At 43.6% G+C, this 17,627-nt stretch overlaps 1 long non-coding RNA gene across 1 annotated transcript; it reads right to left on the reverse strand.

Moving 5' to 3' along the window:
- Positions 1–8,291: 8,291 nt before the first annotated feature.
- On the reverse strand, positions 8,292–16,362 carry LOC147025432 (uncharacterized). Its single transcript, XR_015058865.1, has 4 exons — positions 16,282–16,362; positions 11,223–11,392; positions 10,962–11,114; positions 8,292–10,859 (listed from the first exon to the last, which is right to left on the reverse strand). It is a non-coding gene; the product is annotated as an uncharacterized LOC147025432 (long non-coding RNA).
- Between the last annotated feature and the right edge of the window lie 1,265 nt (positions 16,363–17,627).

The following is a 17,627-nucleotide window of genomic DNA, read 5'->3' on the forward strand; positions in this document are numbered from 1 at the left end:
TGATGATGTGTGTGTTGTGGTGCGTAATGGTGATGATGTCACCATGTTGTTAAATGACTTGGAAAACTTATTTTCGGCTTGCAGAACTCTCATGAATTGGATCAAATGTAAAGCTCTATGGATTGGCCATACCCCGGCTGTTGGTTTGCCTCATCTTCCCAGCAATTTGCAGTGGGAGAAGGAAGGCATCCGCAATCTCGGTGTGTACATTGGCACCCCAGCTTTTATGGCTTAGACCTGGTTAAATACAGTTTACAAAATTGACAATAGACTGGAGAAGGGGAGAGGAATATTACTTACCTTGTTGTACAGAGGTCGTGCCCAAGTGATCAATAACCTGTTGGCTTCCTTGTGAGACAAAATGATCGCCTTGCACCCTCCTGAAGCACTGCTGCTGACAATCCAGAAACATCTGCTTGATTTTTTCTGGGGTGGCAAACATTGGGTCAAGCCTGAAGTCCTTTACCTTCCATTGGCAGATGGTGGCTTATGGTCTTGTTGAAATTCTCATCCGACTAATGGCCTTTTGAGTCACCACTGTCCACCGCTTTCTCTTTTCTGCATCACTGCCATGGCGCCCCACTGCCAACCATTTGATGAAAATGGCTGGCATGCTTGACTTCAATCAGGAACTTTTTCTCATGGACTTGCAACATGTGGGCATCTCTCCATTGCCTTTATTTTACCAAGACCAGCTGCAAGCCTGGCAGCCTCTTGCAGTGCACCGAGATGTGGCTCACAACAACAACAACTACTTTCTCGATGAGCCTATCTTCGACAATGCACTTTTTCCTTACACACCTCGATCACATGCTCACATACAATGCTTCATAAACTCCGGTATTTGACGGGTTGTGTTTGCTCGAAAAATACTGTATGTGGAACAATATGGGAGGAGAGGACATTCTAATTATGAGCAGAGTACCCACCCAATGGGCAATCTTCTTTCAAGCACGCAGCACGTTTTTCTGACACATAGCATTATTTAGGATCGTGTGTGGGCAACTGACAGCTCCATAAAGACAAAAAACACCCAGGTTATGTGCATAAAGCAAAAAACATACCTACTTTTTATAATTCAAAACACCTCACTGTTTTGTTGGGACAAGGAACACTGCACTGTAAATGGAGGAGACTTGTAGTACTCTCCCTCACCTTGAGGTGGTGCTACACGATACACATTTACATAGAATTTGCGTCCCCTCCCCCTCACCACTCCCCATCCATCCATCCATTGTGACCATACTCCATGCAGAGCGTTGGTGCTGCCGAAGCAGCCTCCTTGGCTATTGGGCACAATCCTGGACAGGTCGCCACTCCGACACAGGATACCAGCAAGCTGGCACTCATTTTGCCAACCTCTGAAGGATGACGGGCAGAGTCAGCCCCACCTGGTATTAATTCGGGCAGGTATTTGAAGCCAACCCCACCTTGGATCTGAGAGGGATTTGAACTCACGATCCTCGACTCCAAGCCCACCACACTAACCATTAAGCCAACACCAGGCACACCCCTCCCCCTTCCCCCAAGACCACTGGCAATGATAACAACACCTCGTATATTAATTGGGGTCATGCTGATCCTCTGTAGGAGGAGGAGCGTGGCAAACAAACAAATGAAACGGAAGACCAAGAAGGATCCCGAGGAAGTAAAGAACAAAGATGGAATCATCAGGAGGAACCTGGATATGATTCGGGTTTGAGCCGCCACTCGACTACCCTCAAACCCATTCAGGCACAGCCAAGTGAGAGTTACAGAAAATTTTCTGCAAGAATTCACTTCTCCTAAGAAAGAGAGGAATAGAGAGGAAAAGATAAGAGAAGAAAAAGCAAAAATTACATTGAATAATGAGAATTGTAAGAAAATAAAAAAATAAAAAATTGAAAGAAATGTGAAAGGAACAAAGATGTCAGGAAGAACCAGATAGATGGATTTCAGCAGTTACTCCCCTGGCTCAAACACACAAACACCGGTTAGTGAATTACAGTGAGGATAAGGAACAGGTCTGGTGGTCGACAGACACAAATAGGGAGATAAAGGAGCACAATCAAACTGTATTAGAAACCTAAACTGTACTCTTGGGACCAAAATAAGAGAATCAAACCAGGTCTTTCCGTGGTGCCTTTGTGCCCACAAGTCTTCCACCTGGCCTCATCTGTGCAGAATGTCTACAAAGTACTCCTTACCTTATTCTGCTCCAAATTACAATTTCCGCCTTATCGGTGTAGATACGAGATTACTCATCTCTGACAGATCCCTAATACAGGTGTAAATGTATCCTACTTCAGCACACGGACCACGCTGTCGTCTTCATCAAATTCAAACGATCAAATGGAACTTTATGTCATTTTTGCAAACTTCATGCTGAAGCTGGTTGGCATCCCACATGCAGACATGAGCAATCATAATAAGCTCTTTCTTTAGAAGGGTGCATTCTACAAGCAGCTAAATCAGGGGTTCCCAACCTGAGGTGCCCACACCCCCCTGGGGGTGCGAGATGGAATTTCAGGGGGTGCGACAAAGAGTGGCTTGTGTCCTTGAGTGACGAGTCACGAGTCATCACTCAGCCAGCTGCCAGTGTGCCTTGAGAAGTGGTCATAGGTGGTTGTGTTGCGTAGATAGTAATCTCGTTTATGAGTATGTAATCAAAAGGAGAGAATAACAGAATTAACATATCAGTAAAGTAACTGATTGTCAGAGTATTGCTTTTAAAATCATTATAACGCAACATCATTATGCCTCAAATCAGTGATTTGAGTGAAGATATTTTGGACCAAGTAATCTCAGATGTCAGAGCTCGTCCTTTTAAAATCTCTATTCATTTGGATGAGTCAACTGACGTCTCCAGTTGTACCCAACTTGTCGCATTAGTGAGGTATGTCAATGATGGTGCTGTGAAGGAAGATTTCCTGTTTTATAAAGATCTGCCAAAAAACACAACTGCAAAGGATGTGATGCAGCTGGTGAAAGACTTCTTTGCCAAACATGATTGAGATATCAAAGTCATTGGTTCTGTGTGCACTGACGGGGCACCTGCAATGCTTGGAAATAAATCTGCATTTTCTGCATTGATGAAAAAGGAGATTCCAGACTTGCAAGTTACCCATTGTTTTCTTCATCGGCATGTTTGGCATCAAAAACAATTTTTTTTTGTTTTGAATTTGAATTTGAAGTTTGAAGCCTCCAAATTTGAAGAAAGTCCTTTATACTTGTGTGAAGATCATCAACTGCATCAGGGGAGAGCTTCGAACCATCGCATCTTCAAATCATTTTGTGAGGATCTGGGTTGTGAGCATTCAGTTTTGCTTTTCCACACAGATGTCCGTTGGTTGTCATGAGGACAAGCTGTGTTCCGCTTCTTTGAACTGCGGGAAGAAATCAAACGTTTCCTGGAGGAGCGTGGATGTGATCTGGTTGGGGCATTGGAATCACAGGAATTCGCCAAAATACTAGCTTACTTCGCTGACATTTTCACTCGTATGAATGACCTGAGTATTTCTCTTCAAGGAAAAGGGATAAACATATTGAAGGCTTGTGAAAAGTTGAATTCCTTCAAAGAAAAGTTACATCTTTGGCGTCGAAGGATGGAAAGAGGCAGTCTCTCAAATTTTCCTTCACGAGAAGAGATGGTTGATGATGCCAGCTGGATCCATAACTCCTACTGTGCGTGAAGAAATTGTGGCTCATTTGGAATTGCTCTCAGAATCGTTTGATGGATATTTTGCTGCTGGAGACCTGAAGATTTCAGAAGAATGGATCATGAATTCATATTCTTATAATTTGGAGAAAATGTCAGATGATGAAGAGCTGAAGGAAGATCTTATTGATTTGCGGACAAATTGAACTCTTGAAATGCAATTTGAAAGCAAGACTTTGGAGGAGTTTTGGTGTGCAGAACTGGATATGTTCCCAAGACTTGGTGGAAAAGCACTCCGTGTCCTCATTCCATTTGCAACAACATACTTGTGTGAATATGGATTCAGTTCTCTTTTGTCAATCAAGACAAAATCTAGGAATCGCCTGAATCCACAGGCAGACCTACGGATCGCAGTCAGTAAGAAAGTTCCACGTTATGACAAAATCGTGAATGAGAAGCAGGAGCAAAGAAGTCATTGAATTTTATGCTCACAATTGGGATTGATTTCACTGTTTACAATTTTTTTCTGAATAAATTAGAATTGAATTGCTCAATTTACATTTGCATTTTATGCACTGAGTTAAAAGCTTATTTTTTAAGTTCAATTTGTTCACCCACAGAATTGTATGTGGTTCAATTTGTGGTTCAAAAATTATAAATTAGACTTCTTCATCTTCAAATGTGATATTACTTTTGTAGGGGGTGCGAACATTAATCCAACATTTCGTCGGGGTGTGGGGGCATAGAAAAGGTTGGGAACCACTGAGCTAAATAAATCTTAGATTTTTGCATCATGCAAAATGAATGGATTTTGCCTTCAAACCTTCCCTAAAGGCCCTCTCACACCTTGACGTTTTCGCCAGCATTATGGCAAGGTATCAAAATGAATGTAAAACGCTGGCGTATGCTGAACTATTGATGTTTTTTTTCCAGTTTTGGACGTATTCATAACGAGTTGAATGTTTTTCATAACGTATTGGTAACGTACACAGGACATTTCGATAACATATAGATAGCTTGTGTCAACGAATGCTGAGCGTGTTGTCGGCGTTCACAACCAATGTCCAACGATAGTCTAACTTATGCATCATAGCGTGGCAGTGTATCGCCGACGATCACGTGGCGTAGCCTATTTATAGGCTGTGGCTCGACAATTCAAATCATAACCGCACTAAACATCCAAGTGTCAAGCCGCTGTCACACCTTCACGTTTTAGCCAGCGTATGCCGACATATGAAAAATTTGCCGAATACGTTTTGGGAAAGTTTTGTATACGTTAAGAGCACACTAAAGCACGCTGGCATACGTCGTAGTACATCGAGTAGGTCGACAATTTTTCAGCATGTTGAAAATGTTTCGACGTACGACGCACACGTTCCGCATACGCTGGCCATAAGTTGCAGGCACGTTACGCGATCGTTGACGCACGTCGACACACATTACTTGTAAGTTACTCATCAGTCGAAATACGTCGAGGTAATGTTTAGCGTCAGTGTTCCAGACTCCCTGGTTTTTTATCTTGCCAAAACGAAGTTTTTGCAAGATGTTAGTCAGCTTGTATGTTTTTTTATTTTTTATTTTCTTGTCTGTAATCACGTATAAAAATTCTGCAGAGCACAGTTGTCATTGGAATTTTTTGTAACTTCGCATATCAGAGGCCTATAAAGGTCCCTTTCAGCGCACAAAATTTTGAAGGTCAAGCTCACTTTGTCGCAAATCAGGGGAGTTGCCGAAACCCTGATTTTTTGAGTAATTTTGATCGGATCGTCTTCAAACTTCATGGGAATATAGTTCATGGTCTGGCGCTCAGCTGATTAATTTTTGGTGGCGATTGGCCTTGACCTTCAGATGTTTTTTTTTTGTTGTTTTTTGTTTTTGTTTTTGGTCTGTAATCACGCATAAATCACTCTGCAGAGCACAGTTATCATTGGAAATGTTTGTAACTTTGCATATCAGAGGCCTATAGAGGTCCCTTTCAGCACATAAAATTTTGAAGGTCAAGGTCAAAGGTCAATGTCACTGTCGCAAATCAGGGGAGTCGACGAAACCCTTATTTTTTGAGTAATTTTAATCAAGTCATCTCCAAACTTTATGGGAATGTAGTATATGGTCTGGCGCTCAGCTGATTAATTTTTGATGGCGATTGGCCTTGACCTTCATGGTTGGCGCCTCAGGTCAAACATATTTGATCCCAAGGTCAAATTTTCAAGTTTTAGGAACCATATCTTGTTGTACCTCAAATTGAACAACTCGATGAGTGCTTTCTAGATATGTCAAGCTTGAGACATTATGACGTCATTTGGTGACATTATGAGGCAAAAGCATATTTTTCATGGTTTCTCTGTGGAACGATTCTCATCGGAATCTCTCGTGGGCAGATATTCCTCAAGGAGTCACTCCTGGTGGATAGCAGCTCTGTTCACCTCAGTGTGACCTTAAAGAAGTCACACGTGGTCACCTTTTGGCAAGATACGGGTCACCCTGCGGGTGACATTGGTTTATTTTTTTTTTGGTATGACGGTGATGTTGACACTTCGATTTCTCGTGCGGTTATGATTTAAATTGTTGAGCAGCAGCCTATTAATTATATTATATTATAACCGCAAACCAATGGTTTGAACAAGTAAATTTTGTCCTTGTCAATAATACTCTTTTTTCCCAATTTTTTTAGTTTGCTCCTTTTTTCTGGTTGTTTTCAAACGGTTTTTCTTTCGTTTTTTTGTTCTCGATTTCTCTACTTGCGTTCATCCAAATGCTCATCCACCGAGACAATTTGGATGGGGTCTCAATCATCAAATTATTTTGTTCCTTTATCTGCAGGCAAACTTCCGTGGCTCACGGTTGAGGAAAGGTCTTGAGAAAAATCCAATTGAAAGAATCACCATTTATTACAGTGATGATGACGTGGATTCGAAGATGAAAATATCGATATTCCATCTCCTGGATGAACCAGATGACATCGTTAAAGAACAAGCCAAAGTAAATTCCAGCATAGCCCCTTCGAGATGTAAATTGGAAGAATCTCAGGAACAAACATCTCATGCACCAGTTAAACGTTGCTGGAACTAAATCAGCTCAAAGATCCTCTTACTGCAGGATATGTCACTCTCACCCTCTCTGTTGGCACTTCCCTGAAGATTTATAACCTGAAAATCTGTTCAGAATTGGGAAATTAATGTTGTTTGAACAAAACAAACTCCCTACCAGAAAACCAAAGCTTACAATTGATGAGTAATCCCAGCAATCTGAGGAATGGCTGTTCGATGCTCGACCGGAAATTATTACCAACTGGCACCCGAGAAGAGAGCCTGGTATAACTGGAGGAAGAGAAAAGATTAGATGAAGGGACAAACCCAAAAAGGTCACCCGAGTGCAATCAAAACCCCTCAAAACTCCAAAAAACAACTCTATTCGACTACCTCTCTCAGCAACTTTACTTATTGTGTTTTTGTACACCGCTCCTTCCAAATTCCATATCCAGGAGATGCATGACGTCATCACCAGGCACCAAAGGAAGGGAATAGTCAGTTTTTGCTCTGTTTGTTTGTTTTCCTTGTTTGTCCGGGCGATATCTCAGCCATCCTTTGAGCGAGGAAGCTGAAATTTGTTGACAAAAATGAAGATGTGCTTTGGCAAAAACGCGAAAAAAAAATTTGATGAATCAATTAATTGATTCATGACTTTATTAATTACTTATTTATTTTCTTTCTCATCTGGGCAATATCTCAAGTACTTTTTGAGCTTGGAAGCTTGTATTTGGACGTGACGGTGAAAAAGTGGTTTGGCTATAAAGGGTATTATTTTCATTAATCATCCATTAATTATTCATTTTTTAATGGATTACTTCATTTTCAAAAAGTTAACAGTGGTGGTTTTGGTATGCTGTTAGTCAATTGATTAAGAAATTAATTATTTTACGATGATTATTTATTTTAATTGTGCAATGAATCGCTCAATTATTGTACACTGGTCCCTCCCAATTCCGTCTCCATGTGCTTCATGGCGAGAAAGTATCATTTGTACATATTCACCTCAGAAGTACATTTGTACACATAAACTAAGTATCATTTGTACACATAAAATAAGTATCATTTGTGCACATAAATAAGCCGTGGGCAGTTCCTATGAAAAGGCCCTAAAAACACTTTTCGTTCTGAGGAAGGGGTGCGAGGTGAACTTTGGGCTGCTTGTAGACACGTGTATGGTGGAGATTAGGACAAAAGTTCTCCTCGAGATCTTAGCCCAATAAGGCACAGTGAGCTGTCGAAGTTGGTCGCCAGGGTGCGAAAAGTGACATTTTGGCGTTTTCCCCATTTTGCCGATCGTATATCTCTGCGAATATGCATCTCCTAAGCGTCAACTTTTCGGGGGCGTCAGACACAACATAGCTCACGAATCAGAAGTATCGACCATGTAAACACTTCATTGTCAAGATAATGAAAACTGCAACAAGGTGCATCATTCAGAAAAAAAGCGATTTTTGAGGAATTCCTTCATTTTTACGAGCCTGTATCTACCTCCAATACCGACCGAGATGTCTGAAATGACTGAAGACCACAGAATGAACGATTATCTTCCACTTTAGGAAATATCGTGGTCCTGGGGTGGCCAATGTAGAAAATATAAACAATGCAAATCGTTACTTTAGCCCGAGCGTGATCAAATCTTTTTATTATCACTAATTATCTCGATATTGACAAGGCTTCATCTTCCACATCGACTGACCGAGAGATTTGAAACTGCGTGTACGGATACAACCACCTGCTGACTTAACATTAATGGATTATCACCATCATACTCTGACAGTAATCCAGCACTTCATCATTCAAAGACTGAGAACATTCTCATGTACACTTTCTGTGCAAACAGAAATGGAAATGTGAACAGCGAAGCTGTTAACTAACCTACACCACATTCTGCTAAAGGCCCAGTCACACCTTGACGTTTTAGCCAGGAATGGCAACGTATAAAAACGCAAGTAAAACGTTGGCGTACGCTGAAGTTTTGAGGTTTTTTTTAAAGTTTTGGTCAGATTCATAACGTGTTGGTCGAATGCATAACGTATTAGTAACGGGTACAGAACGTTTCGTTGTGTTAAAGATAACTTATACCAACGAATGCTTAGCCTGTTGTCGGCATTCACAAACTATGCCCAACGATAGTTTAACTTAGTCATAGCGTGCTGCACATATCGCCGACAAACTCGTGGCGTTCTCTGTTAAAAACCTGCAGCTCGCCGATTTAAATCATAACCGCCTGAAAATTGGAAGTGTCAACATCGCAGTCACACCTTGACGATATAGCCAGCTTTTGCCGACCTATGAAAAATGTGTCTAAAACGCTGGGACACGTCGAATACGGTATGGGTAAGTTGTGTATACGTTAGCAGCACGATGAAAAACAATGAAGTACGCTGGCATATTACGTGGTGCGTCTAGTACATCGTGAAATGTCAAGCATGCAGAAAATTTTATGACGTACTCGACGTATGGCTCAAGTTCTGCATACGCTGGTGTAAGTTCTCGGCACGCTCCGCAATCGTTTACACACGTCGGCCACACGTTACTTGAAAGTTACTCAGAAGTCGAAACACGTCGAGGTAATGTTTAGCATACCCGAAACTTAATTTTTAACCTACGAGTAACGTGATTTGAACATATTAGTAGCTTGCTTTAAACCTATGAGTTGCGTGCTTTGAACCTCTGTGTAACGTATCTCAAACGCACATTGGCGTATGCAGACAAATTTGATTGACGTCGTCCGGACGGCCACAGAACTTACTGAACGTGTTTCTGAATTACAGCTACCGTATAATGGCGTATTGGCAGCGTTTAGTGGAATTGGTATATACAAATGGGCTTCACAAGAGGAACACGTTAGTGTTCTAGACTCCATGTTGAGTAGATGTCAATGTCACTGGCAGTAGCAGTAGCAGTAGTAGTAGTAGTAGTAGTTCGAGAGAATTTAGTGATGTCGATGTTATTCGTAGTCGTAGTAGTTCGAGAGAATTTAGTGATGTCGATGTTATTATTAGTAGTAGTCGTACTGGTAGCAGTAGTAGTAGTTCGTGAGAATTTAGTGATGTCGATGTTGGTAGTAGTAGTAGTAGTAGTTGTAGTAGTCGTAGTTCGAGAGAATTTAATGATGTTGATGTTATTAGTAGTAGTAGTAGTCGTAGTTCGAGAGAATTTAGTGATGTCGATGTTGGTAGTAGTCGTAGTACTTTCAAGTAACGTGTTGCATAATGTGTGAACAACGTTCGTGTAGCGTGCTTACAAAACTCATAGGTTAGAAATAAGTTTCGGGTAGCTAAACATTACCTCCACGTGTTTCGACTGATGAGTAACTTACAAGTAACGTGTTTCAACGTGTGTCAACGATCGCATAACGTGCCTACAACTTATGGCCAGCGTCGCGGAACGTGTGAGTCATACGCCGGCATACGTCGTAAAATTTCAAACATGAAAAAATGTGAGGAAAACCCAAAAGTTCAACGTTTAAAGCCAGCGTACTACCACTTATGGCAGTGTTTTTCAGCGTGGTCTTAACATATACAAAACATACCCATAATGTATTCGACGTGTACCAGCGTTTTACACAATTTTTTGCAAAGATCGGCAAAAGCTGGCTAAAACGTCAAGGTGTGACTGGGCCTTAAGGGAAGACTACACAGAATCATCTTCACAAAATTACTAAATAATTCTTAATTACCTTCCTATGACTGATTAAGCCATTTATCACAATCTGTCAATCTCACTGAAACACGAATGGAAATTCACACATCGGTGGGAAACCAAATAAAAAATAATCAATATCTCGCAATGGAAAGGTGGAACCTTATTGGTCCTCGGGATTTGTTTACCGAGCCTGAAGTGAATGGATAATGAACCTTACATAATGAACCTTATTTGTCATCGAGACAATAGCTGCAACATCAAGGCAATGCATGACTGAAATGCCATGCCACGACTCGATTATTACTGGAAGGACGAGGAAGATGGATGTCGACGAAAAGCTGTGGTATGTGACATTAGTTATAAAATCCGTGCATTAGTTATTTTCAGATTCACTACTGTCTGATGATCCTGATGCACACTGACTGGCCACTGTTTTTGCTGTAAAAGTGTCTGGAAACGCCAGGAGTGATATATTCTGTCGTGGTGGTTGATGAAAAATTAGTTGTGAGAATGTCTGCATCAGTGGGGATTCCATGCGATCATTCCTGGAAAGGATAAAATATAAATTCACATCATGACTTATACAACTTTACACTTTGCAGTAAAATGGCAGCATGAGCAAGCACACAGACTCAAACTACACTCACCTCATATTTGACAATATGACACCATGACGTTTTTTCACCATTTTTGTGAATGTATCCACAAGTTTTGTCAGTCTTAATACTTCTCCATTGTTGATGATTCTTGGCTGTATCACATTTTGGCACAACATTCTGAAAGCTTCTTCATATTTGGTGCTGTGAGAAAAGTAAAAGTGATTCATATGTCAGTTTGAACAAATAAGGTCCCACAGGAAGAAATGAGGAGGAATTATTTCGCACAACTGATGTGATATGTAGTCATACCTTTCACTTGGAGATGTACCGACTGCCGGCCCTCTGTCCTTGTTGAGAAATCTTGTGTATTGTACAAAACATAATTTATGGGAACTGAATTCTGCAGCAACACAATCAGATCTTGTGTGGACCAAAACACTTTCATCTTTTTTTCAGCTTGGCAGCTTCAATCAGACGTCCTGAAATATAATTTGAGGACTTAAGATGTGGGAAGAATATTAATTATTCTTAACAAAGCCAGAATGGCAAATCACAATGATCAAATTTGATTTAGCTCATAACAAATAGCTCGGTACGTTCCTGCTGTGAGTGTTTCAGCTTTAACTAGTTTATCACCCTTTGTCCCGTGGACTCGGTTAAGATAACGTGACTCTTTCTTGCAAACGATGCAAATACGTGGGAGGATATGGCATTGTGAAGAGATTGGCTGTGGTGAATTGACGTGAATTGAGGGACATGACGCGGGATCACATGTTGTGCATCTCGCGTATAAGGGGAGGTCTCTGCGGCACGAGTGATTGTCCCCGGGGCATTGCTATTGACATCGGCTGTTCACTTGATGCTCGTTAACTGAAGGTGCTCATTGACTGGTGAGAATGGAGATTATATCGAACTCCGTGCTTACGCGGATTGTCTGCAATGATTAACTGCACATGTATACGTTACTGCTTATGTACTCCTAGCTGAACCTGTATTCCCCGGTGTGCCCACAGAAGCGGCTCCAATCAAATGGAATAAAGCCTAAACTCTGAAGGTTCATCTCTCGCTCTCATTTCAATTTATTCCATTTCATTTCTGCGTCAGTCGCGTTTGGGTCTGCGTCGAACCTCTCTGGTTTGTAGATCTTGTCCATCTTTGGTTGAGAGAGCCGAGAAAATCAAATGGAATAAATCGATGGATACGACATCTTCTCAACACACGCAAGCAAGCAGCCGGGGAGACAATCGATCAGTTCCTGCAAGCTCTGAATCAGCTGGGAAAAGACGGCAGCTTCCGGGCGGTAAGCGCCGAGGAACACCGAAAGGAAGCCACACGGGAGGCATTCATCCAAGGACTCAGATCAGCCCACATACGGCAACGCTTACTAGAGAAAGCGCAACCCACTCTTGACAAGGTAGTCGATCAGGCTCGAGCGAGGAGCCGGATACCCAGACCTCGTCAAACTCCTCAGCAACTGCTCCGGTTGGTAAATGCTTCTTTTGTGGGTACAAAAGGCATCCTCGTCAAAAATGTCCCGCCAGAGATGCCACATGCATGAATTGCGACAAGAAAGGGCATTATGCCAGGGTATGTAAATCTACTCTAAGGAGAAATAAACCCACTTCTGCGGCTCTCTACTCGCAAAATAAATTGACTGCAGCCTCCCCGGGGAATCTATCCAAGGCTATCATCAACGTACGAATTAACGGGCATATGGCTGAGGCACTGATTGATACCGGTAGCTCTGAAAGTTTTGTCAACAGCTCGCTAGTGAAGGGCAGGAAATGGGTAATCCACCCGACTGACAATACAGTATGCATGGCCGCCACCTCACTACAATCCCGCGTACGAGGGTACTGCAATGTTGAATTGGACGTAAAAGGGTACACGCATCGGGATGTAAAGGTACTGGTGCTTCGTGATTTGTGCGCAGACGTAATTCTGGGTCATAATGTCCTCAAGCAGCACACGAGCGTCGAAATACCCTTTGGAGGAAGCAAGCCTCGTCTAATTTTAAATGCGTTGACCACCGCGGAGGTGACGTCCCCCCAGCTGTTCGCTAACTTGTCGCCGGTCTGCAAACCGATAGCGATCAAATCGCGGCGATATACCACTGCTGACATGAATTTCATCACTTCGGAAACCAAGCGATTACGGGAGGAGGGAATTATAGAACCGAGCGATTCGCCATGGCGCGCACAGGTGTTAGTAACCAGCAGTCAGAACCATAAGAAACGAATGGTTGTCGATTATTCCCAAACGGTCAATCGCTTCACCCAACTCGACGCCTACCCCCTGCCGCGCATAGATGAGATGGTCGAACGCGTGGCCAATTATAAGGTATTCAGTACCATCGACTTGCGAAGCGCCTATCATCAAATTCCCATCCGAGAGGAAGACAAACCTTACACTGCATTCCAGGCAGGGAGGCGCCTCTACCAGTTCAGAAGGATACCATTCGGTGTCACGAATGGAGTAGCTTGCTTCCAACGGGTTATGGACGACATCATCTCAGATGAAAACCTCAAAGACACTTTTGTTTACGTGGATAATGTCACAGTGTGCGGTAGGGATCAGAGGGAACATGATAGGAATCTGGACAGATTCTTGAGCATTGCTAGAAAATATAATCTGACTCTCAACTACGAGAAATGCGTATTCTCGGCAAGGTCAATTGACCTTCTCGGCTACACAATAGCCGACGGCACAATTAAGCCTGATCCTGAGCGATTGCGCCCGCTCCGTGAGCTTCCACCACCTCAGGACTTGCAGACAATGCGCCGGGTGATCGGGATGTTCGCTTACTATGCGAGATGGATTTCGCAATACTCCGAGAAAATACATCCCCTAGTGCATTGCAAAAACTTTCCACCAGATGCCGCTGTTGTAAGAGCTTTCCACAATCTCAAGGATGATATCAGTAAGTCCGTGGTTTTATCGATCGACAGCTCGGTGCCCTTCGTGGTGGAGACCGACGCTTCAAATCACGCCATAGCTGCTACACTTAATCAGTCTGGGCGGCCGGTCGCGTTCTTCTCGAGAACTCTCTCTAGAAGCGAGCAGAGACACTCAGCGATAGAGAAGGAAGCGTACGCCATCGTTGAAGCGCTGCGGAAATGGAGACATTATTTACTGGGAAACCACTTCACGCTCGTTACGGACCAACGATCCGTGGCATTCATGTTTGATGGGAAAAATAACGGGAAAATTAAGAATGAAAAAATTATGAGATGGCGGATAGACCTAGCTTGCTACAGATACGACATTGTTTACCGGCCCGGGAAAGAAAACCCTGCTGCAGATACCTTATCCCGGGTCTACAGTTCGGCAACAATCAGTCAGGCTTTGCAAGACCTCCATGTGTCTCTGTGCCACCCAGGGGTAACCAGGATGGCACATTTCGTACGCAGACAAAATCTTCCCTATTCTGTTGAAGATATTAAACAAATGAATGCTTCATGCCCTGTTTGTGCTGAACTAAAACCCAGATTCTATGGCGCAGCATCTGGCAGACTGATCAAGGCCACTTCCCCCTTCGAGAGACTAAACATCGACTTCAAAGGGCCCCTGCCGACCGAGACAGACAACAGATACATATTCACCGTTGTTGATGAATATTCAAGGTTCCCTTTCGCGTTTCCGTGCTCGGATATGACCTCGGGCACTGTCGTAAAATGTCTCTCTGACCTCTTCGCTATGTTTGGGAGACCTTCGTACATACATTCAGACAGAGGGCCGTGTTTCATGTCGGCCGGGCAAAAACAATTCCTATTAGAGCACGGCATAGCAACTAGTCGAACGACGGGTTACAACCCACAGGGAAACGGGCAGGTGGAACGGTATAATGGAGTTATTTGGAAAGCCGTAACTCTGGCGCTGAAATCGAGAGGACTGGGCCCCGAGCGATGGGAGGTTACCCTTCTCGACGCTCTGAATTCCATACGCTCTTTGCTCTGCACGTCCACAAATGCCACTCCTCACGAACGTATGTTTACTCACCAACGACGTTATGTTGACGGTCAAACGGTGCCCAACTGGCTGACCCACCCCGGTACAGTGTTCATGAAACGCCCGGTACGACAAAGCAAGTATGAACCGCTGGTGGAGGGGGTCGAACTCATTGACACTAATCCAGAGTATGCTCATGTCAGGCTCCCGGATGGCAGGGAGACCACTGTGTCGGTTCGCCATCTGGCTCCCTCAGGTACTCCTCCCGCCGGTACACCGCCTTCTGGCACTCCTCCTTCTGACATTCCCCCCCCAGGAACTCCGCCAGGCGACGGGGCTGCCGCGTTCCACCCGAGAGCGATCGAGGAGTCATCCCCGGCACAAGTCGAGGCTCACCAAGAGGATCGGGAGTCTCCCTCAAGTGAAACTGCCGTTTACTCCCGGAGAGGTCGACGAATAAGGCCCCCTCGACGACTCAATCTGTAAAGGGGATTATCGGCATTCTCGCTGCTCATGCTCCTATATGCCCATTATATCATATATCGATGCTCATTTCCATGCTCCTACAACTCAAAATAATCACTGCTTGGCATGTATGCTTCTGTAGATCTATTAGTCTGCGTTGCTTGAAATGTATACTCCTATAGTGCTAAAGCAATCATGGTGTGTAAGATGGGCCCCTAGTTACATTTTAAAGGTGGGGAGAATGTGGTGAATTGACGTGAATTGAGGGACATGACGCGGGATCACATGTTGTGCGTCTCGCGTATAAGGGGAGGTCTCTTCGGCACGAGTGATTGTCCCCGGGGCATTGCTATTGACATCGGCTGTTCACTTGATGCTCGTTAACTGAAGGTGCTCATTGACTGGTGAGAATGGAGATTATATCGAACTCCGTGCTTACGCAGATTGTCTGCAATGATTAACTGCACATGTATACGTTACTGCTTATGTACTCCTAGCTGAACCTGTATTCCCCGGTGTGCCCACAGAAGCGGCTCCAATCAAATGGAATAAAGCCTAAACTCTGAAGGTTCATCTCTCGCTCTCATTTCATTGGCAATGCCGATCTTGATCGCAGACTCTTCTTTGGTGATGACAGCACACCAGGCTTTTGAACACAAGCATCTCCTGCAGATACTTCAGGAACTCCCTCAAAAGCGTGCAAGCATCGTTTCTTACACGCAAGGTTTCTCTTTTTATCGGTGAACCGTCTGAAGCACGTCGGATGGTAACCAGCACTCGGTGGAATATTGGTGAAGCAATGCCAGCATGGCTGTGACAACGAGACCGGGTGATGTCACCCCTTTCCCCGGGTAAATCTCGCCATTCTCCGAAGCACTCGCGATATTTACCACATCTAACCTCAGTAAATGGACATACATTCTGTTCTTGTACCGATGACGGATGCAAAACGCACCATGAAGGGGACTTCTCCTGGGATTTTGCTCGGGACATCAGTAAGTTGAGGCCGACGTGGAAGCTGCCATGACAGTACAAGTAGTACCCGTGTTTACAAAAATACGCCTGCTGATTGGCTGCAGCTGATATTGCTACGCCAGCTGGCCGACTTCTCGGCCAACGTACGCAGTGAAGCGCCGATTACACTGAAAAATAGTGCGTGTAACTTCTAATTAATGCTCAGACTTGGGCGTTGTTCACATTGAGAACTTTTTACACGTGACAGCAAATATAATTTAGACCATATTGGGAGTGAAAATAAGTCGCACCCTTTTCACGGAACGAAACGGAACGACAGCGGCGGACAGGCCAAGGCCGACTCGGGGGAATCAACAATCCGTTACTAGGGGGAATCAACGATCCGTTACTAGGGGGAATCAACGATCCGTTACAAGGGGGAATCAACGATCTGTTACTAGGGGGAATCAACGATCCGTTACCAGGGGGAAACAACGATCCGTTACGAGGGGAAATCAACGATCCGTTACTAGGGGGAATCAACGATCCGTTACTAGGGGGAATCAACGATCCGTTACGAGGGGAAATCAACGATCCGTTACGAGGGGAAATCAACGATCGGTTACTCGGAGGAACGAACGCTGAATGATCGGGGGTGAGAAAATGAAAACATTTATTTATTTGTTCAATTGAAGGATATTTATACAAATTATCATTTAACTGGTTGTTTATAATTTAAAATCTTCACTCAGATTCATATTAATTATTTTCAATGTAAAATATATTTTTAATGTTTATTTTTATCATGAAACCGTTCAGTTTTCAATCCCCATTGTCTCCATTGTCCCCATTGTCTCCATTGTCCCCAGACCGTTGATCCTCCATCTGTTGGTGACAGTCATGGAGTGCGGACTAGTTCATCTCTCGCTCCTTTTCTTCATTATTTTCCCCCTTTTTGACTCCATTTATCAACATGACGGGATCTTCCAAGTGGTGAGTAGTAACCGGCGAGTTTGTTGATGTTATTCCCGCGAACCTTGTTGCTCGGTTCGGTGTTGTAGATTAATTCAATGTGGTTTTCATGTCATGTCCGAATGATGGGTTCAATGGCCTCATCCCACGTCCCCGGTCGTGTTCAGGATCTTGGGATCCCAGGTTCGAATCCTTCATGTGGGATTGTCTGTCACCAAACATTTCCTGTCCCTCCCCGGTCGGTATAAACCCGTCCATGTCATCACAGGGGATGATCAGTTTCCCTTTCCTGGTGTGGTTAATACATCCTGGTGTGGTTAATACATCCTCGTGTGGTTAATACATCCTACTCGTCCACACGTGTGGTTGTTTCCA

Source organism: Eptatretus burgeri, chromosome 6 (genome assembly GCF_056783735.1).
Source record: "Eptatretus burgeri isolate ZD-2024b chromosome 6, Ebu_testis_v1, whole genome shotgun sequence".
NCBI lineage: Eukaryota > Metazoa > Chordata > Myxini > Myxiniformes > Myxinidae > Eptatretus > Eptatretus burgeri.